Raw genomic sequence first — 23,283 nt, forward strand, 5'->3', positions numbered from 1 at the left:
ATATGTATGTAGTGCAGGCTCTAGGACCCTTGCACAGATATGAGTGTGTATAATATATGTATATAGTGCAGGCTCTAGGACCCTTGTACAGATATGAGTGTGTATAATATATGTATGTAGTGCAGGCTCTAGGACCCTTGTACAGATATGAGTGTGTGTATAATATATGTATATAGTACAGGCTCTAGGACCCTTATACAGATATGAGTGTGCATATAATATATGTATGTAGTGCAGGCTCTAGGACCTTTGTACAGATATGAGTGTGTATATAATATATGTATGTAGTGCAGGCTCTAGGACCCTTGTACAGATATCAGTGTGCATATAATATATGTATATAGTGCAGGCTCTAGGACCCTTGTACAGATATCAGTGTGTATAATATATGTATGTAGTGCAGGCTCTAGGACCCTTGCACAGATATGAGTGTGTGTATAATATATGTATGTAGTGCAGGCTCTAGGACCCTTGCACAGATATGAGTGTGTATAATATATGTATGTAGTGCAGGCTCTAGGACCTTTGTACAGATATGAGTGTGTATAATGTATGTATGTAGTGCAGTCTGTAGGACCCTTGTACAGATATGAGTGTGTGTATAATATATGTATGTAGTGCAGGCTCTAGGACCCTTGCACAGATATGAGTGTGTGTATAATATATGTATATAGTGCAGGCTCTAGGACCCTTGTACAGATATCAGTGTGTATAATATATGTATGTAGTGCAGGCTCTAGGACCCTTGTACAGATATGAGTGTGTATAATATATGTATGTAGTGCAGGCTCTAGGACCACTGTACAGATATGATTGTGTGTATATAATATATGTATGTAGTGCAGGCTCTAGGACCCTTGTACAGATATCAGTGTGTATATAATATATGTATATAGTGCAGGCTCTAGGGCCCTTGTACAGATATGAGTGTGTATAATATATGTATGTAGTGCAGGCTCTAGGACCCTTGTACAGATATCAGTGTGTATAATATATGTATGTAGTGCAGGCTCTAGGACCCTTGTACAGATATGAGTGTGTATAATATATGTATGTAGTGCAGGCTCTAGGACCACTGTACAGATATGATTGTGTGTATATAATATATGTATGTAGTGCAGGCTCTAGGACCCTTGTACAGATATGAGTGTGTGTATAATGTATGTATGTAGTGCAGGCTCTAGGACCCTTGTACAGATATGATTGTGTATAATATATGTATGTAGTGCAGGCTCTAGGACCCTTGTACAGATATGAGTGTGTGTATAATATATGTATGTAGTGCAGGCTCTAGGACCCTTGTACAGATATGAGTGTGTGTATAATATATGTATGTAGTGCAGGCTCTAGGACCCTTGCACAGATATGAGTGTGTATAATATATGTATGTAGTGCAGGCTCTAGGACCCTTGTACAGATATGAGTGTGTATAATATATGTATGTAGTGCAGGCTCTAGGACCCTTGCACAGATATGAGTGTGTGTATAATATATGTATGTAGTGCAGGCTCTAGGACCCTTGCACAGATATGAGTGTGTATAATATATGTATATAGTGCAGGCTCTAGGACCCTTGTACAGATATGAGTGTGTATAATATATGTATGTAGTGCAGGCTCTAGGACCCTTGTACAGATATGAGTGTGTGTATAATATATGTATATAGTACAGGCTCTAGGACCCTTATACAGATATGAGTGTGCATATAATATATGTATGTAGTGCAGGCTCTAGGACCTTTGTACAGATATGAGTGTGTATATAATATATGTATGTAGTGCAGGCTCTAGGACCCTTGTACAGATATCAGTGTGCATATAATATATGTATATAGTGCAGGCTCTAGGACCCTTGTACAGATATCAGTGTGTATAATATATGTATGTAGTGCAGGCTCTAGGACCCTTGCACAGATATGAGTGTGTGTATAATATATGTATGTAGTGCAGGCTCTAGGACCCTTGCACAGATATGAGTGTGTATAATATATGTATGTAGTGCAGGCTCTAGGACCTTTGTACAGATATGAGTGTGTATAATGTATGTATGTAGTGCAGTCTGTAGGACCCTTGTACAGATATGAGTGTGTGTATAATATATGTATGTAGTGCAGGCTCTAGGACCCTTGTACAGATATGAGTGTGTGTATAATATATGTATATAGTGCAGGCTCTAGGACCCTTGTACAGATATGAGTGTGTGTATAATATATGTATGTAGTGCAGGCTCTAGGACCCTTGTACAGATATGAGTGTGTATAATATATGTATGTAGTGCAGGCTCTAGGACCCTTGTACAGATATGAGTGTGTATAATATATGTATGTAGTGCAGGCTCTAGGACCCTTGCACAGATATGAGTGTGTATAATATATGTATGTAGTGCAGGCTCTAGGACCCTTGTACAAATATGAGTGTGTGTATAATATATGTATGTAGTGCAGGCTCTAGGACCCTTGTACAAATATGAGTGTGTGTATAATATATGTATATAGTACAGGCTCTAGGACCACTGTACAGATATGATTGTGTGTGTATATAATATATGTATGTAGTGCAGGCTCTAGGACCCTTGTACAGATATGAGTGTGTATATAATATGTATGTAGTATAGGCTCTAGGACCCTTGTACAGATATGAGTGTGTGTATAATCTATGTATGTAGTGCAGGCTCTAGGACCCTTGCACAGATATGAGTGTGTGTATAATATATGTATGTAGTGCAGGCTCTAGGACCGGGCAGTGCAGAGTCAGCTCTGGCTGCAGCACTGATCGGAGGAGGAGGCGGTGCAGTAGCAGCCGGGGGGACACAGACAGCACTGAGGGGGACACAGGAGGAGAAGGAGGGACCCCCCGATCCAGGACCGATCACTTGCCCGGGGTAAGTAGCCAGGCTGTCATGCCTTGTACTGCGCCCCTGTATATGGGTGCGCCATGTGTGCTTTGCTAGGGGCATGGCAGATTCCTCCCGGCAGAGCTGTCAGTGGGCATTGTGATGGAGGGCAGTGCAGGGGCTCTACTCTACCTGTTCTGTCATAGTGCTAAAGGTGCCCTGTGTGAGCTGGCAGTGCAACCCTGCCTATGTGTACCATTCTCCTCTATCTGCCCCCTGTGTGTGCCATCCTCCTCGATCTTCCCCCTGTGTGTGCCATCCTCCTCTATCTGCCCCCTGTGTGTGCAATCCTCCTCGATCTTCCCCCTGTGTGTGCCATCCTCCTCTATCTGCCCCCTGTGTGTGCAATCCTCCTCTATCTGCCCCCTGTGTGTGCCATCCTCCTCTATCTGCCCCCTGTGTGTGCCATCCTCCTCTATCTGCCCCCTGTGTGTGCCATCCTCTATCTGCCCCCTATGTGTGTCATCTTCTTTCTATCTGCCCCCTGTGTGTGCCATCCTCCTCTATCTGCCTCCCTATGTATGCCATCCTTCTTTATCTGCCCCTGTGTGTGCCATCCTCCTCTGTCTGCCCCCTGTGTGTGCCATTCTCCTCTGTCTGCCCCCTGTGTGTGCCATCCTCATCTATCTGCCCCTTGTGTGTGCCACCCTCTTCTGTCTGCCCCGCCTGTGCCATCCCTCTCTGTCTGCCCCCTATGTGTGCCATCCTCCTCTATCTGTCATGCTTATCCCTCAGATCTGGCTCAGGCCTGGCACTGGGCATTGTCTATGTGCCAGGCGGGCTAACCCTTTCCTGGATGGCTAGACTGGCACAGCCCAGCAGCAGCCATGCCTCCATCCGATTTAGGCACCCATCCCCCCACCCACAATGACATTGGCAGACACTTTGCAGATCTTGGCAGTGTGTGTGTGTTTAGGGGGATAATTTGCCCCCAGAAATGCCAGCGAGCGGTGAATGGCCCTTCCTCCGGCCCCTTGCTGAGCTGCGGTATTGATCTCAGCCACCTGTAGCTTGTTGCTGCGTGGGGTTAAATGGGGTTACCGGAACGCACAGCCTGTCCCCCCCCACCCTCCATCCTTCTCTCTGGCACGGCTGGGGGTCTCTGGCGTTCATTCTGGATGTTTGTTTTCCCGGTGTGCTCTGATTTGGGGGTCTCTCAGTAAGGCCGGCGATTGGGGGGGGGGCAGCTTCAAAGGCCAGAATAATATTTCTGCTTAAACTTTGTGTGTGCCGGCGGTGGGGGCTTTACGATGTTCAATATTTACCTTGTTTATCCAAGCCTGAGGGGGGAGAACCGGGAAGAAGGGTGTGCGCTACATGGAGGAGGATGGGGGGGGGGGCTTCATTCTCTAATCTCTCCTCGCGTCGTCCTCATTTACCCCCGACTGTGCCCTAACCACAAGCAGGTTCATATTTCATCCTGAAGGGATTGGCTGTTAACCATTTGCAGCATGTTCTGTGGCAGACACAGGGTTAATATCCCTGCGGTGGGATTCTGGACCCCCCTCCTTCCCTCTATGCACCGGCTTCCATAGCCACGTACGTTTATCCAGCCGGCGATGTAGGCCCCGAGCTGCAGTACAACGCCGTTTTCAAAAGCAGGCCTGACCAGGAGCCAGTCAAGCTCCCCCTCTATCCTCTGTGCTTACCTAGTCAACCACAGGAACCAAAACATGGCGGTGTATTCACCTGCTGCCGTGCAGTATTTCCCCTCCGTTCGCCTTCTGAGGGAGGCGGTTCTCATATTTTTATTATTAGATTTTGATTTCTATTTTCTTTATAATTCCTGTCATCTGAACCAGCCCTAGAAGTCCAAAAGAGGAGTGTATGTACCTTTGCAGACCGTCATGTGTATGTGAGGAGTCTTAACATACCCACCCCTCTCCCTCCTATAGGTTTTAAGACCAAAGGAGCTAGCCCATGACTTTTCCTAAAGAGTCAATGTTTGCATGCCAGGAGGGGAGGAGCCATTCCTTGACGTCTCCTAAAGAGTCAATATTTGCATACCAGGAGGGCATGGGCCAGCTCTGGACTTTCTCTGAAATGTCAAATGTTTGCACCTCAGGAGGGGAGGGTCCAGACCTTGACTTTTTTCTAGAGTCGATATTTGCATACCAGGAGAGGAGGAGCCATTCCTTGACATTCTTTAAGAGTCAATATTTGCATAACAGGATCAGAGGGGCTAGCCCTTGACTTTATCGAGTCAGTCAGGGCCGTCTTTAATATGGTTTGGGCCCTGGGCAAACATTTTTTTTGGGCCCCCCTCCAGCTTATTTTGGGCCTGGCTGGTTCACATGTATGTTTTGGCGGCCCTCATTTGTGCAGGTACAGCAGCCCATTGATTTGAATGGGCTGCCATGCGTTTGTTTCCTGCAGAAAAAAGGTGCATTCAGCATTTTAAAAATACAGTTGCCTTGAAATCCATTCTGCTTTTGCACCATGCTACTTACCTGCAGTTCTTGCACACACAAACGCACTGTGTTTTTAAAAGCGTGACCTAAACGTCTAAAAATGCAGCAAGTTTGACAGTGCGGGAACTGCAGATAAGTCACAGCAGACAGCATAATGGACAGACGGTGCTGTATTTCAGTGCTTGATGGGCATAGGTGTGCCGTGTGCGCAGCCTATTACATGAGGCATGCGCTTTTCTTTGCAGGAAACGCAGGCATGGCGGCCCATTCAAATGAATGGGCTGCTGTGCCTGCGCAAATGTGGGCCGCCAAAACACATACATGTGAACCAGCCAGTCCCAAAATAAGCCCATCAAGCAGTTAAATACAGACAGTAATGCCATGTGCTCTGAGGCCTTACTCAGCCTGGACTGCAGGTCTGGTCTCTGATTTAAAGAGTTCCTCTATTTTACACATGGCATGGCATGGGGGTCCCATGGTGCTAAAGCAGAATGGACAGACGGTGCTGTGACTGCCATGCCATGTGTAAAATAGAGGAACTTTTTAAAACACTGACCAGACCTGCAGTGAATCATCAAATATTATAAAGACTTTGGGCACACTCTACAGAAAACTTCTATTTACAATATAGATTAGCAAACAGTGACATACCTTGAGGAGCAGGACATGAAGAAGTCAGCCTCGGGAAGAGCAAATTGGGGATGTTATAAAATCACATTCTAATTCACTTTTATATGCAAGCAGCACCCAGTGGCAGGAAGGCCAGGGGTGCTGTACATTTTAAAACACTGGGAAGGGAAGCAGTACTGTCACTGGCTGCGTGCCGCTGATGATTTTCAGCCTGATTTGTGGGCGGCACAGGGGCTTAACGGGCGGCAGGGCCGCCATCAGGAATTATGGGGCCACTTACACAGCTTCAGGCATGGGCCCCCTGGAGCAGAGAACCGGGGGGGGGGGGGTGCTGCTGCCTGAAATTGAGAAGCAGGGGGGCCTTTACAAAAAAAAGAAATAAAGAAAAATACATATAAAAAAAGGGGTGTAGCTATCCGGGGACCTCTGGGCCCTTTAATAAAAAGAAATAAAAAATATATATAAAAAATATATATATATTTTTTTTTTAAAAAGGGGGTTGCCGTCTGGGGATCTCTGGGCCCTTTAATAAAAAATAAAAAAAATATATAAAAAAGAAACATTTATAAAAAAAAGGGGGGTTGCCATCCAAGGCCCTGGGGACCTCTGGGCCCTTTAATAACAAATAAATAAAAAAAATATATAAACAAAAAATAAACATTTATAAAAAAAATAAAAAGGGTGTTTGCCACATGGGGCCCTGGGGACCTCTAAGCCCTTTAATAAATATATATATATATATATATATATATATATATATATATATATATATATATATATATATATATAAAAAAAAATAAAAAGAAATAAAATAATATGAAAAAAATATATAAAAAAAGGGGGGGTTGCCATCCGGGGCCCTGGGGACCTCTGGGTCCTTTAATAATAATAATAATAATAATATTATATATATATATATATATATATATATATATATATAATAAAAGAAATTAAGAAATATATAAAAACATTTTTTTTTTTATAAAAAAGGGGGGTTGTCACCCGGGGCCCTTGGGAACTACGGGCCCCTGGGGACCCCCAGACCTCTAAAAAAAAATTGGCCCTTTAATAAAAAATAAAATAAAAATATATTAAAAAATTTTTTTTTTTTATTTAAAAAAAAATAATAAAAAGGGGGGTTGCCATCTGGGGCCCTGGGGGCCCCCAACAGTGACAGGGCCCTGGGCAGCTTCCCCATTTGCCCTGTGGTAAAGACGGCCCTGGAGTCAGTATATGTATACCAGGAGGGGATGGGCCATTTCTTGGTATTTTCATATAAGGAATGGAAGGGCCAGACCTTGAATTTTTCTAAACAGTTAATAGTTGCATACCAGGAGGGGAGGGGCTGTTCTTGGACTTTTCCCAAAGAGTCAATGTTTGCATACCAGGAGCAGAGGGGCTAGCCCTTGACTTTATCTGAGAAGTCAGTATTTTCATATTAGAATGAGAAGGATAGCCCTTGACTTTATCTGAGAAGTCAGTATTTTCATATAAGAAAGAGAAGGATAGCCCTTGACTTTATCTGAGAAGTCAGTATTTTCATATTAGAATGAGAAGGATAGCCCTTGACTTTATCTGAGAAGTCAGTATTTTCATATTAGAATGAGAAGGATAGCCCTTGACTTTATCTGAGAAGTCAGTATTTTCATATAAGAAAGAGAAGGATAGCCCTTGACTTTATCTGAGAAGTCAGTATTTTCATATAAGAAAGAGAAGGATAGCCCTTGACTTTATCTGAGAAGTCAGTATTTTCATATAAGAAAGAGAAGGGCAAGCCCTTGACTTTTTCTGAATAGTCAGTGTTTGCATATCGGGAGAGGAGGAGCCAGACCTTTATTTTTCTAAAGGGTCAATAGTTGCATACTAGGAGGGGAGGGGCTGTTCCTTGACTTTTCCTAAAGAGTAAATGTTTGCATGCCAGGAGGGGAGGGGCCAGCCCTTGACTTTTTCTGAAAAGTTAATATTTTCATATCAGGAGGGGTGGTGACTTTTTTTCCCAAAGGGTCAGTATTTACATACCAGGAGGGGGTGGGCCATGCCTTGATATTTTCATATAATGAATGGAAGGGACAGGCCTTGACTTTTTCTGAAAGTCAATATTTGCATATCGGGATGGAAGGGACCAGCCCTTGACTTTTTCTAAACAGTCAATAGTTGCATACCAGGAGGGGAGGGGCTGTTCCTTGACTTTTCCTACGAAGTCAGTGTTTGCATGCCAGGAGGGTAGAAGCCATTCCTTGACTTTTTCTAAAGAGTCAATATTTATCTCCCAGAAGACCCAGGGCCAGCTCTTGACTTTTCCTGAAAAGTTAATATTTTAATATCAGGAGGGGTGGGGGCCAACCCTTGACTCTAGTCTAAAGAGTCGATACTTGCATACCAGGAGGGGAGGGGCCTATCCTTGACATTTCCTAAAGAAACAAGCCAGCCCCTCTGCTTTCTCTGAAAAGTCAATATGTGCCTATCAGGAGGGGGAAGGCACAAGCTCTTGACTTTCTTTGAAAGGTCAATGTTTGCATTTCAGGAGGGGAGGGGCCAGCCCTTGACTTTCTTGTAAAAGTCACTATTTGTAATTGGAACCTCCCCAAAAAATATGTTTATGGAAACAGCAAAGGACCGCCACCTAAAATAAAAAATATAAAAGATATAAATATAAAAAATATAGAATTACAATTTAAACATTTGATTAAGAATTTAAGCGGATCTCAAGAAGATCTGCAAAAGTGTAACTCCTGAGGGCACTGGGGACAGGTAAGGTACCGGTAATCAATGACAGGCTCAGTGGTCTAGGGTCCCCGGGCATCCAGTAATGGGCAGTCTGTGAAGGGGTAGTTATAAGGAAGCTTGTAAGATACATGGGTAAGCTGCCATTGCTGACAATCTATTTGTCTTGGTGTCATGCTGATCCTCTGGCTTTAGATTTTATTCACTGGCCTCGGAAGTGACAAAAACACAGAGAGAGAGAGAAGGCTCTGTGTTTTTGTCTCTGCCAGTGACGCAAAGTGTTATTGAAGTCAGAGGGTGGGCATGACACCCCAGCATTTTCATCAGTGGCGGTCTTTATGCGGCTGTCAGGTCGGGTTATTGATTTGGTGGCTAACACGCAGTAGCAAGGATTCCTCTGTTGTGATGCCAACCTGCCCGGGTAGTGCGCCCGTCACATACAATGGGTGAGAGCTCTTAAATCACTGGTGGGCAGGGACAATACAGTGAGGCTGTACAGGCAGTTTGTAAAAGTTCTTTATTGATTCAGTTACAGAGAAACAAATATCTGATACTTTGTCATCATTTAAGTGACACTTTTGGGATAATTGTTGCTCATTTCTGGTTGTTTGTTACTGCCATATACTCTAACTGTTCACAGCACTGTGCATAGGAAATGAATAGGTCAATAAAGCGCGTGTTTTTTTTTATGTGTTGTGCTTCGTTTTGCTTTGAGTTGAATTGCGTTATTTTAATGCTTTGTCTCTGTACAGGCCACATCAAGAAGCTAAAACACATGTGTCCTGGTAAAGACAGTGGGCCAGATTCAGAAAAGAGATACGACGGCGTATCTCCTGATACGCCGTCGTATCTCTGAGTGCGGTCGGTCGTATCTATGCGCCTGATTCAGAGAATCAGTTACGCATAGATATCCCTAAGATCCAACTGGTGTAAGTGTCTTACACCGTCGTAACTTAGGCTGCATTTTCTGGCTGTCCGCTAGGTGGCGCTTCCGTATTTTTACGCCATGAATATGCAAATTATTTACGCCGATTCAGAAACGAACGATCGCCCGGTGTTTTTTTTTTTTACGTCGTTTGCGTTCGGCTTTTTCCGGCGTATAGTTACCCCTGCTATATGAGGCGTAGCTAATGTTAAGTATGTTTTGAATTATTTACGTCGTTTGCATAAGTCGTTCACGAATAGGGCTGGACGTAATTTACGTTCACGTCGAAAGCATGACGATTTACCGACGTCATTTGGAGCATGTGCACTGGGATACGTCCACGGACGGCGCATGCGCCGTTCGTGAAAAACGTCAAAAACGTGAGGTCACTACTATTTTACATAGTACACGCCCCCCAACCAGCCTATTTTGAATTAGGCGGGCTTACGCCAGCCCAGTTACACTGCGCCGCCGTAAGTTTCAGCGCAAGTTCTATGTGAATACACAACTTGCTGCTCAAACTTCTGACGGCGTAGTGTATAGCGCTACGCCTGCCTAAAGATAGGCAAAGCTATCTGAATCCAGCCCAGTATCTGTTCCTATCTCTGCTCAAAAATACATGTCCGAATTCTTTCTGCATTTTAGTGCATTGGCAGATCGAAATAAATCAATGGCAGTACATCAAACCGCATGTAACATACATTCTGATGTGGTGGTAACAGGCATTAAAGAGTAATTCCGCTGTATCTGAGCACCTCAAAGCAAAAACGCTATTTAATATATTTATTTTTTATATTCAAAGCAATCTCAGCCATCCATTTATGTCCCCAATGCACGTCGGGACCCTTCGGGGTAAGACCGCGCTATATTAAGATACCGTTCAACTCAACTCAACCCATGCTTTATTTTCTTGAGAAATCACTTACAAAAATACCCCCATTTCTGGCAGTGGCCATCTTGAGTAAGGGCATATGATTTATGTAGCATTTACTTCCTGGAATCCACCTGCTCTTAGCTCAAGTGTTTCGTCAGATTAGGCGACCCATCAGAATTTGTAATGGAAGTGACGTTCTGTCGCCGCCATCTTGCTACACCCTGCTACCGTCCACAGTAAAGATACAGTGAGAAGGCTGCAAGCGGACATCTTGTTACACCCACCAGAGTCTTGCATTTCACACTTGTTTTTAACAGTAAACTGAGCTTATATAGTGAAATTCAGTATATTCAAAACCCTCTGACTGTTTTTATGTTGATTTTTCAAAGCAGCTGTGTTCTGTAAGATTAGCAAACCCGTGAGATCAGCAGGTTTGCCACTGCTTTTAACCACTTGCTTACTGGGCACATAAACCCCCTTCGTTCCCAGGCGAAATTTCAGCTTCCGGCACTGCGTTGCTTTAACTGACAATTGCGCGGTCGTGCGACGTGAATCCCAAACAAAATTGGCGTCCTTTTTTCCCCACAAATAGAGCTTTCTTTTGGTGGTATTTGATCACCTCTGCGGTTTTTATTTTTTGCGCTATAAACAAAAAAAGAGCGACAATTTAAAAAAAATATATATTTTTTTTACTTGTTGCTATAATAAATATCCCAATTTTTTTTTTTAAAAACTCTTTTTTTTCTCAGTTAAGGGCGATACGTATTTTTCGACGTATTTTTGGAAAAAAAAAAATCGCAATAAGCGACTGGTTTGCGCAAAAGTTATAGCGCCTACAAAATGGGGAACAGAAATATGATTTTTTTTATTATTTTTTTTTTTACTAGTAATGGCGGCGATCTGCGATTTTTATTGGGACTGGGATATTGCGGCGGACGTATCGGACACTTTTGACACAAATTTGACGCCATTCACATTTATACAGCGATCAGTGCTATAAAAATGCACTAATTACTGTATAAATGTGACTGGCAGGGAAGGGGTTAACACTAGGGGGTGAGGAAGGGGTTAACTGTGTAGCCTGGGCGTGTTCTAAATGTGTGGGGGGAGGGGGGTGACTGGGGGAGGTGACCGATGCTGTGTCTCTATGTACAAGAGACACAGATCGGTCTCCTCTCCTCTGACAGCACGTGGAGCTCTGTGTTTACACACAGAGCTCCACGTTCCTGCTGTCACCTGCCGTGTCACCGACGATCGCGTGTACCCAGCGGACATCGCGGCCGCCAGGTACACGCATCGGGTCTTCGGCGATGCGCCGGGACAGTTTTTACCCGCCGCGCGCCACCCAGTGGCGCGCGCGGGTAATGCACATAAAAGGCCGTGTTTAAACGGCCACTTGGCACTTGAGAGCCGCGCTGCGGACGTATTTTGTCTATAGCGCGGATCTCAAGTGGTTAAAATTCAACATCTAAACAGTCAGACAGATTTTTAAATACAGAATTTCACTATATAGGCCGATTTTACTGTTAAAAATAAGTGTGAAATGCAGGACTACAGTGGGTGTAAGAAGATGTCCGCCTGCCGCCTCCTCTCTGTATCCTTACTGTGGACGAGTGCGGGGTGTACCAAGATGGCGGAAACAGGACGTCACTTCCGTTACAAATTCTGACAGCTCGCCTAATCTGACGAAACACAGGCAGAAGGGTGTGCTTAGCTGAGAAAACTTCTCCTTCTCTCCTGAAGACTCTTGGGATGTATTGTTTGCCTAGGCCTGGAAACCAGGAAGTAAATGAAGAAATGTAAAAAACTGTTTAAAACAATAAAATGATATACTTTCCTATCTGTTTACTAATACTAGCAGCATAAGGATTCAAAATAGTCAATGTTGATTGAGAGAGTGACAATTGAACTAGCCTTAAAGGGGTTGTAAACCTTCATGTTTTTTCACCTTAATGCATCCTATGCCCCGAAATTTCAGTGGGCGCGATCCCGCGTCGCTCTCTCCACTGCTTCTTGGCGCTTCTTTGGATAGATTGACAGCAGCGCAGCCATTGGCTCCCGCTGCTGTCAATCAAATGCAATGACCGGGGGGGGGGGGCCGAGTCATACACTCGGCGGCTATTGACGCAGAATGAATGACACAGGAGCACACCTGCAACTAACTGCACAGTGGAGGTAAGTATGACATGTTTGTTATTTAAAAAAAAAAAAGTGAACATTTAGTGTCACTTTAATCAATGGCCCAGATTCAAGAAGCTATTGCGCCCGCGCAACCATAGGTTGCGCGGCGCAATAGCTGTTTTGCTCCCGCGTAGCGAATGCCCCTGATTCAGGAACATCGCTACGCGGACTGCAGCCTAGGATATGACAGGCATAAGCCTCCTTATGCCTTCAGATCTTAGGCTGCATTCTTGCGTTGGCCGCTAGGGGGCGCGGCCATTGTGATCTGTGTATAGTATGCAAATTGCATACTAACACCGATTCACAAAAGTTGCGCGGGCCCTGCTCACGCAAGGTACGGAGTTTCCGTACGGCGACTTCAGCATAAGGCTGCTCCTACTCATAGTAGGCGCAGCCAATGCTAAAGTATAGCCACCCTTCCCGCTCGTGAAATTTGAATTTCACGTCGTTTACGTAAGTGATTCGTGAATGGCGCTGGACGCCATTCACGTTCACTTAGAAGCAAATGACGTCCTTGCGACGTCATTTGCCGCAATGCACGTCGCTGTTCGCTCGGCGCGGGAGCGCGCCTAATTTAAATGATTCCTGCCCCCGGCGGGATCATTTACATTAGGCGCCCTTACGCAGGGCAAATTAGCATAGCGCCCGCGCAATTTACGGAGCTACTGCTCCGTGAATCGCGGGCAAATCGAAATATTTGCGTGGGCGCAGAGCAAAAATCGTTGCCCTTTGCCCACGCAAATATTGCGCGGCTCTACCTGAATCTGGGCCAATACACCCGGTCAGAAAATCATACAAAAAGTTGCGCTTTCAAAGCGCTCGTACGACAATCTAAACAGCTTTCAATTACAACAATTTATCCGATCCGATCGGGCAAGCACTAAAAATGTTCTCGTATGATACCAGATCGTACGATTTTCGTTCAATCAGCACAAATACAATGCAGCACATGACATCACATACAAATTTTTATTCTGTCGTACGAGAATTTTCATCTCTTTAGCAAGCTCTCTGATAATCTCATTGTGTGTACCAGGCATTATAGGATATGTAAAGGTTTGTTTTTAAAACAAAAAACAAAATAAACATGTCATACTTACCTACTCTGTGCAGTTGATTTTGCACAGAGTGGCCCGATCCTCCTCTTCTGGGGGGAGCGCTCCTGGCTGTCCCTCTTCTCGAGTGCCCCATTGGAGAGCTGCTCTCCCTCGGGGCACTCCTGCTCCTGTGTCTCGCTGCTGCGTTCATTAAAACAGACAGCAGGACTCGGCCCTGCCCCCTGGCTCCTGCGTCATTGGATTTTATTGACAGCAGTGGGAGCCATGGGTTCCTGCTGCTATCAATCTATCCAACGTGGACCCGAGACACCGGCTGGAGCTGCTGTGATCGTTCTCGTCGCTGGAACGATCGTGTTCAGGTAAGTAAACAGGGGGCTCTGGGGGGGTGCTGCACTACAGAAGGTTTTTCACCTTAATGAATAGAATGCATTAAAGCAGTGGTTCACCTGAAATTTTCTTTTAAAACCAGCCGCTACAAATACAGCAGCTGCTGACTTGAAAAGTGGACACTTACCTGTCCAGGTCGCCCGCGACGTCGGCAGCCGAAGCCGATCGGTAGCTTGGCTCTCATTTTTTTCCCCCCGCCGCCATCCTCGGTAAGGGAATTGGGAAGTGAAGCGCTGCGGCTTCACTGCCCGGTTCCCTACTGCGCATGTGCGAGTCATGCTGTTCAGTTCCCACTGGTCCCCGCTGTGTTCTGGGAGCCGAGTGTTTCCCAGAACACAACGGAAGGGTGATGCGGAGGGGCCGGACTCCCGCGGGAGTCTATACCCGGAAGTGGTGCAAATACCGGTTTTATACAGGTATCTGCACCCCCCTCCCCCCTGAAAGGTGTCAAATGTGACACCGGAGGAACCTGAAAAGCGGAGGTTCACTTTTGGGCGAACCTCCGCTTTAAGGTGAAAAACATTGAGGGTTTACAACACCTTTAAAGCTATCCACTTCAAATCCTAAGGCCTCATGTACACTGCTGCCGATAAACGAACGTTTAGGAGCAGTTGGGCGTTTTTTTCAGCTGCCCCTGAACTCTCCTCTATGTTATCTTATCAGTATATGTACACAGGGTCGTTTATAGTAATTTCTAGGTAGTTTAGGTTGGAAGTATTTGTTTGAAAGCCAAAAAATGCATTCAGGACGGAAATGTAGGCAAATTTGAAACGCCAAATGCATGTAGCAGTGTGTAAACGCGTCTAAACATGGTAACTCGTGTTTCTAAGTGTTTTCGTTTATAGGCGTTTTCAATGGGGCATCATTGCTGACCATTTGTAATGGTAGCGAGAGAGGGGGAGTCTACTGATGTTTAAAATATAAAACGCTTCTAAACGCAAACGCTCATGAACACCAGTAAACGCTGGATTTAAAAGTGGCAAAATGGATGTTTTTAAATGTCAGTTGCTAACTTTCAAGTTCCAGCGTTCAGGAGAGGTTTTCAAACATCCTGTGTACATGAAGCCTAAAGTAGAAAATGAAAAAAAAAAACACCAAAAAATGTGGGTTAACATGCATAAATAATGCATACAAAGGCATAATAAAAAACAACAATCTGTGTGTTGAGGTGTATTCCAAGTCTAACATGCGGTATCTTTAGTGTTTTGCGTCTGTTTAAAATGAATAGGCTTCTTAACAGAGCAAATTTAAAATGTGTGATAACACAATACACAACAACAATACATAGGTGTGAATGGGCCCTTTAGACATGTGCACTGCCGAAAAATGTGTTCGTCTTTGTTTTCGTTTCATTCTTTTTTTTTTTTGGGTCATTTGTTATGATCGGAATTCGTAAATTCATAAATTCGAAAATTCGTAGATTAATAACTAACTAACTAACTAACTAATAATAACTAACAATTAAATTATAGGTATTGAAATTTCCTTTCACATTTGGCTGTTGGTGAACGTAACGAATATGAATTATCCAAAATAACGAATGCTGCATCTAAACAAATGGAACGGAATGAATTATTAATAATAATAAAACTGTAGTACGCCCACATGAATGAGGCCTTAAAGGAGAAGTACAACTAAAGCTTGTTTGGCTATACTTCTCCTGTGGATCACAGGAGTGCAGTTCGTTTTGCATTCATGTGACCCGTTTACAGCAGAGAGTGGGCTGAAGTCACAGAGTCGGTCCAGGCTGGGGAAAGATTGTGACAATATGGTCAAGATCCACCCAGATCCCTGGACTGGCACCTGGCGCAGCCTCTCAGTGAGCTGCTGAGAGCCTGAGCCAGCCGCTCCTGCCCCCTCCACAGCCTAGTGCTCCTGGAGCTTGGGGGAGGGCCAGAGCAGACAGCGGTGACTTGCGGTGCCAGGTAGTCATGTTAAAGACAGCACCAGCAAAAATTACAGGCGCCACCTATCTGGACTTGAGCCAGTCGTACATGTGCAGTAATTGTCTGTTAGGCCGGCTTTCCTACTCAGTGCACAGCCATATTGCACACTATCCCCCATAATGGTACAACAACTATACCCCTCCCATGACTGGCATTCAAGGAACAAGTTTTCCACTGGATGGAAAAAATGCCCAGGGAAAGGGTAAGGACAACTTATAAAAGACATCATGCCTAAGAGAGGAAAGGGGACAAACCTATAGAAGATGTCATGCCTAGGAGAGGGACAGGGACAATCCTATAAAATACATCATTCCTAGGAGAGGGACAGGGAACAAACCTATAAAAGACATCGTGCCTAGGAGAGGGATGGGGACAATACTATAAAATACGTCATGCCAAGGAGAGGGACACGGACAATCCTATAAAAGACATAATTCTTAGGAGAGGGATGGGGACAATACTATAAAAGACGTCATGCCTAGGAGAGGGACGGGACAATCCTATAAAAGACATCATGCCTAGGAGAGGGAAGGGGACCATCCTATAAAAGACATCATGCCTAGGAGAGGGACGGGGACAAACCTTTAGACAACATCATGCCTAGGAGAGGGTATGGGGACAAACCTTTAGAAGACATCATGCCTAGGAGAGGGACGGGGACAAACCTTTAGAAGACATCACGCCTAGGAAAGGGACGGGGACAAATCTTTAGAAGACATCATGCCTAGGAGAGAGACACGGACAATTCTATTAAACACATCATGCCTAGGAGAGGGATGGGGACAATCCTATAAAAAACATCATGCCTAGGAGAGGGATAGGGACCATCCTATAAAAGACATCATGCCTAGGAGAGGGATGGGGACCATCCTATAAAAGACATCATGCATAGGAGAGGCACGGGAACAAACCTTTAGACGACATCATGCCTAGGAGAGGGTATGGGGACAAACCTTTAGAAGACATCATGCCTAGGAGAGGGACGGGGACAAACCTTTAGAAGACATCATGCGTAGGAGAGGGACGGGGACAAATCTTTAGAAGACATCATGCCTAGGTGAGGGATGGGGACAAACCTTTAGACAACATCATGCCTAGGAGAGGGTATGGGGACAAACCTTTAGAAGACATCATGCCTAGGAAAGGGACGGGGACAAATCTTTAGAAGACATCATGCCTAGGAGAGAGACACGGACAATTCTATTAAACACATCATGCCTAGGAGAGGGATGGGGACAATCCTATAAAAACATCATGCCTAGGAGAGGGATGAGGACCATCCTATAAAAGACATCATGCCTAGGAGAGGGATGGGGACCATCCTATAAAAGACATCATGCATAGGAGAGGGATGGGAACAAACCTTTAGACGACATCATGCCTAGGAGAGGGTATGGGGACAAACCTTTAGAAGACATCATGCCTAGGAGAGGGACGGGGACAAACCTTTAGAAGACATCATGCCTAGGAGAGGGACGGGGACAAACCTTTCGAAGATATCATGCCTAGGAGAGGGATCGAGACCATCCTATAAAATACATCATGCCTAGGAGAGGGATGGGGACCATCCTATAAAAGACATCATGCATAGGAGAGGGGCGGGGACAAACCTTTAGACGACATCATGCCTAGGAGAGGGTATGGGGACAAACCTTTAGAAGACATCATGCCTAGGAGAGGGATGGGGACAAATCTTTAGAAGACATCATGCCCAGGAGAGGGATCGGGACCATCCTATAAAAGACATCATGTCTAGGAGAGGGACGGGGACAAACCTTTAGAAGACATCATGCCTAGGAGAGGGATCGGGACCATCCTCTAAAAGACATCATGCTTAGGAGAGGGACGGGGACAAACCTTTAGAAGACATCATGCCTAGGAGAGGGATGGGGACAAACCTTTAGAAGACATCATGTCTAGGAGAGGGATGGGTACAATTCTATAAATACATCATGCCTAGGAGAGGGACGGGACAATCCTATGGAAGCCATTATATTGCGACTGCTTCGCCTTCACTGCTTGTCGTGGGCTTCTGGGTGAAATTACAGAACTCTGAGACAGCCAGGCACCATGCATTCTCTGACAGAGGTCAGCAGTAGAAGCTTCAGAGATGAGAAATGAGGCCCTCATTGAGGGTAAACATGGCACAGCTTGTGTGTTGGGCAATGATTGATTATTAGCAAATATTTACTATGGAAGCAGATTTGTGCAGCGGGAAGAAAACATGACCCGGAAATATGTTCTTCCATCTGATTTTTGTTTGGGTGGTGAGTATGTTTGATAACGTTTTAGACCCGTAAAGTTTCAGGTACTGTTGCTTTTTTAGGGCCTATTCACATCAGCAGGCATGAGGTTAAAGGGTCACTAAAGGATTTTTTTTTTTTAGCTAAATAGCTTACTTTACCTTACTGCAGTCCTGGTTTCATGTCCTCATTGTTCGTTTTTGCTCTAATCCTTCTCTGTTCTGAACACTTCCTGGTTGTCTGTTTCCTGATGAAAAAAGTCATGGGAGCTTTCTCTCTGTGGTCACTAATCAAGGAGGTGTGATTACTGTGTGTCTAAAACCCCTCAACACCAATCAGTTTAGTTTTCCAAACCATCACTGCCCTGTATTGGCTCTGTGCAGCAGAGAAGCAGGAAACATGCAAAAAGGAAACTGAAACTGTAGGTACATTATATGATTGATTTTTATCTATTTTTAATCATTTTTAAAAGGAATCAGTTAACTATTATGTCTCTATACCCTGTAAACAGTCATTTCATCAAAAAAATAGTTTCCCTTTACAACTCCTTTAAGGTGCACATTGTACAATGCATCTCAATGCTTGCTTTTTTTTTTAAATGTAAATGTTTCTTGAACTTGACAATCTGTGGGTGCCCCCCACCCCAAAACACCCTGCTCCCTTATTGATGGGGACAAGGGCCTCTTCCCGACAACCCTGGGCAGTGGTTTTCAGGGTCTGCGGCCTCCCCTATGTGAATGGATATCGGGTACATGGTTCCCCTACCCATTCACCAAAAAAGTAGTGAAATGTAGAAAAAACAGACCTGTTTTTTGACAAGTCCTTTATTAAAAAAAATAGCTCTGTCTTCTCCCGCCACCATCTCTCCCGGTCCTAGCTTCTCCCGCTGCCGTCTCTCCCGGTGGTGTCTACTCCCCGAGCAATCTTCTCCCGCTGCCGTCTTCTCCCGGAGCTGTCTTCTCCCACGCCGCTGTCTTCTTCCTTCTTTTTTTTCATGAATTTTTGCTAGCCGTTTTTTTTTTTTTACATTCAGCTGTCAACGGGGAAGCCCGCTGACAGCTGATGACTCATCCGTTTGCTAAGGATGCGGTGGCCGGATTCCCGACCCGCTCTTTAGCAACCAGCTATATACACTAAATATATAAAAAAATAGCAAAACGCAAATCGCGGTAAAATGCAGTACTTGCGTTTTGGATGCGAGTCCATTAAAGGCCATTACATGCAAAAGGCTTCATTTCGTGGGAAAAAATTCCCTGCATTTCTGCAGAATGCATCGAAAAACACATTAGCGCGAATAGAGCCCAAGTCCTTTGATGTGGAGATGAGAATGACAGCCCCTTTAAATACAATTTAGTAAGGACCTAATCACACTGTCACTGTACCACACATGTTACTGTAATACATGTTACATGCGTTGGTGCAGTGCTCTGCCATTCATTGGCCAATTGATGTGTGTTGCTTAACATGCAGTACAGTGCGGTGCTGAAAATGCATGCACAATTTTTGTTCCCTTGTGGTACGTTGGTCAGCCCACTAAATGGGCTGCCCTGCCCTGATGTAAAGCATATTCATGTGTGACACAACAGGGGGGAGGTTTACTAAAACTGCAGCACACAGAATGTGGTACAACTGTGCATAGTAACCAATCAGCTTCCAGGTTTAAGCCCTGGTTCACACCAGTGCGGCTTTGAATTTACATCAGCGCGATTTCACAGCCGCAGATCAATGCGATTTGGATTTTCGATTTTACTGTCGCTTGCGACTTCATAGTGCAGGAACCATTTTCAAAGTCACTGCAACTCGAGTAGCACTGAATTGAACGCTTCCATTACCGAGAATGGGGTGCGACTTGCCATGTGATTTTAAATTGGCAAATCGCATGACAAATCACACTCACAGTGTGAACCAGGGCTTAGTGCTCGTTCACACTGAAGTCGGGTTTGAAATAGTGCCAGTTGAGCTGGACTCAAACCCGCATTTTAGTGCGACTTCGTAGGGGCAATTGAAAGACATCTGTGCGAGTTCATGCACAGATGTCTTTTGAAATTGCCCTCGAAGTCGACAAAAGTAATGCAGGAACTACTTTTGAGAATCAGTGCGGCGGCACGCAGTTGTCGTCGCACTGATTGGGACAGTGCTGTTGCTGGAAATTAACTGCGATTTGACATGTTAAATCGCATGTCAAATTGCGCCGATGTGAGCGGGGGGTCATTGTCAAAGCCTTATTGAACAAGCTGAAGTGAGATGCTGATTGGCTACCATGCACAGCTGCACCAGATCTGAGTGCTCCAGGTTTATTAAATCCCCCCCCCCCCCCATGCATGTTAACAAACGTCCACTTATTGCACTGCAGCGGGTCCGGCTAGAAGTCAGGTGTAAAATCAAGGAAACAGTAAACTGGTTTATTATCCATTGAAAAGATTACAAGGCATTTGTGCTGTCACCGGCTCCTGGTGAAGTGATTGGCTGAGCTTTGATTCAGGCCGCTGTTGTAGGAAAGTGATAAGCGCTCTGTATTTCTTCTCTTTTATCCCTCTCTCACAGTCGCCGTCTGCTTGCCTATTTAATAGCATTAAGCCATGCCCAGTACGTTTTCCCATTCCCGCTAACCTCAGCCCTTATTGTATTGATTAACCATAAGTTCCCCTTCATAGGCATGTCATTTTGGGTTTACTGCTGCTGTGAGTCTCCACTTTATGAATAAGCAATGTCTGTGTAGGGAATAGAAGATGAGGTTAGCTGAGGACTGGACTGCATTTCTGGATATGAGCCGTAGGGGGAGCCGATGAGGGTGCAGGTGCCACTTTTTAATTTCGGAAAGGACAGAGGTGATTTTGATTTTCTTTTGTCGTTGACCCATAGGGGAGATTTCTCCTCACTCCCTGTCCCAGGGACACAGCAGGAAGTGAGAAGAAATCTCTGCAAAGTTCCCTCTTAGCTGTCCCCATTCAAGGGTTTCCCCATCACCCTCAGTGTCAACTGTTGGATTTCTCATTCCATTCTATTCTGGTGATCTTGTAATGGTGTGCATGTGTTAATAGATGCACAAACACGGTTATAGTTGTTGGTTTTACCAAAACCATGTCCATCCGGTCCCCTGACGCATTATCTGCAGTGACTGGTGTGGTGCTACGTTGACCAACAAAAGGCTATCCAGGACGCAGCAACCTACAATCAGGTGTGGAGTGCAGTAGGCTGCTTGACAGCATCTCCGGTGGGCTTTAAGTGCTGGACACACTGGCTGTTGGTAAAAGTTGGGGTCCAAGCACTAAAGCTGGCTATACATGGCTGGAATATTGGACAGTTCCTGCTGAATCAGCTGACAAACTGAAGGATCCACGTAGGAAATTGTCAGCTGAACAGTGACTATATCCTATCACATACACTGTTTAGGTATTCAAGTGTCAGCGGGTATTACAACTGTTTGACCACTTCAGCCCCGGAAGGATTTGCCCCCTTAAAGCGAAGGTCCACCCTAAAAAAAAAATTAACATTAAAAGACATTAAGACATTAACATAAAAAAAATCTTTTACTTACCAGAAATGGCTGTTGCTAGGCAGCCTTCCTAATCTGCCACTTCCTTCCCCGCGGAGCTCCTCGATCTTGTCCTCATGTTGCCTCATGGGAAATTTGGGCGCGCTGTCTCCTGGGACCTGTGTGTGTCCCATAAGACAGCCGCCCATTCACAAAGCGCCGCCTTGCGCAGTAGGAAACGGGCAGTGAAGCTGCAGGGCTCCACTGCCTGTTTCACTTCGTTAGGATGGCAGCGCCGGTACCCGATCCGATGGATGGGGGCCAACATCGCGGGCTCCCTGGACAGGTAAGTGTGCTTATTAAAAGTCAGCAGCTACAGTGTTTGTAGCTGCTGACTTTAAAAAAAGAAATTGCGGCTGGAACACAGTATTAATGACCAGGCCATTTCTTGCAATACGGCACTGCAGCGCTTCAACTTACATAGTTAGTCAGGTTGAAAAAAGTCCATCAAGTTCAACCATAAAAAATAAAATAATAATAATATAAAAACAAAAAATTCCCGTCCTTTTTCCCCCCACAAATAAAGCTTTCTTTTGGTGGTATTTGATCACCTCTGCAGGTTTTATTTTTTGCGCTATAAACAAACAAACAAAAAGCGTCAATTTTGAAAAAAATAAAACGTTTCTTTTACTTTTTGCTATAATAAATATCCCCCCCCCCAAAAAAAAAAAAAATGTATTCATCACTTTAGGCCGATATGTATTCTTCTACATGTTTTTGGTAAAAAAAATCACAATAGTTGTATATAGATTGGTATGCACAAAGGTTATAGCGTCTACAAAATAGGGGATAGACTTATGGCGTTTTTTTTTTACTAGTAATGGCGGTGATCTGTGATTTTTAGCGGGACTGTGACATTGCGGCGGACAGATACTTTTGACACTTTTTTGGGACCATTGACTTTCATACAGCGATCAGTGCTATAAATAGCAATTGATTAAAGTGTAAATGTCACTGACAGGGAAGGGATTAACACTAGGGGGCGATTAAGGGGTTAAATGTGTTCCCTCATGTGTGTTCTAACTGTAGGGGGGATGGGCTACCAGAGACATGACAGAGAGCACTGTTCCCAATCACTGGGAACGGTAGATCTCTGACATGTCACCTGTCAGAACAGGGAATCGCCTTGTTCTGTTTGTGACATCGAGTCCGCCCGACCCACGGGCACGCTCCCTCAGCATGACGTACAGCTACGGCGATTTGCGCTGGAGAGCCGAGCTGCCGCAGTATGGTGACGGCGGCTGGTCGGCTAGTGGTTAAAGTGTCACTAAACCCACATCATAAAAAACAATCAGTAAATGGTGTATTACATTCTGTTCATACTCACTCAGTCACTATGAGGTTCGTTTTCTGTATTCTGCTCTCTATCTCCCCCTTTTGTCCATGTCCCCAATTCAGTTAGGGATTTTGGGGCTGTTGTGGCAACTCTGCACATGCTCAGTTTTCAGTGAGTTTCCGTGTTGAGCATTTCCTCCCT

General features: G+C 44.8%; 1 protein-coding gene across 4 annotated transcripts in view; it reads left to right on the forward strand.

Moving 5' to 3' along the window:
• The first annotated feature begins 2,735 nt into the window (after nucleotides 1–2,735).
• LOC120936119 (DNA (cytosine-5)-methyltransferase 3A-like) overlaps nucleotides 2,736–23,283 on the forward strand; it is a 337,730-nt gene continuing 317,182 nt past the window's right edge. For 3 of the 4 annotated variants that reach the window (XM_040348244.1, XM_040348243.1, XM_040348245.1), the window contains exon 1: nucleotides 2,737–2,880. The gene's annotated coding sequence lies outside the window, so the exon portion shown is untranslated. Of the gene's footprint in view, nucleotides 2,881–23,283 lie in introns of all 4 variants that reach the window. The other variant, XM_040348239.1, reaches the window with a different exon arrangement.

Source organism: Rana temporaria, chromosome 4 (assembly GCF_905171775.1).
Source record: "Rana temporaria chromosome 4, aRanTem1.1, whole genome shotgun sequence".
NCBI classification, from domain to species: Eukaryota; Metazoa; Chordata; class Amphibia; order Anura; family Ranidae; genus Rana; species Rana temporaria.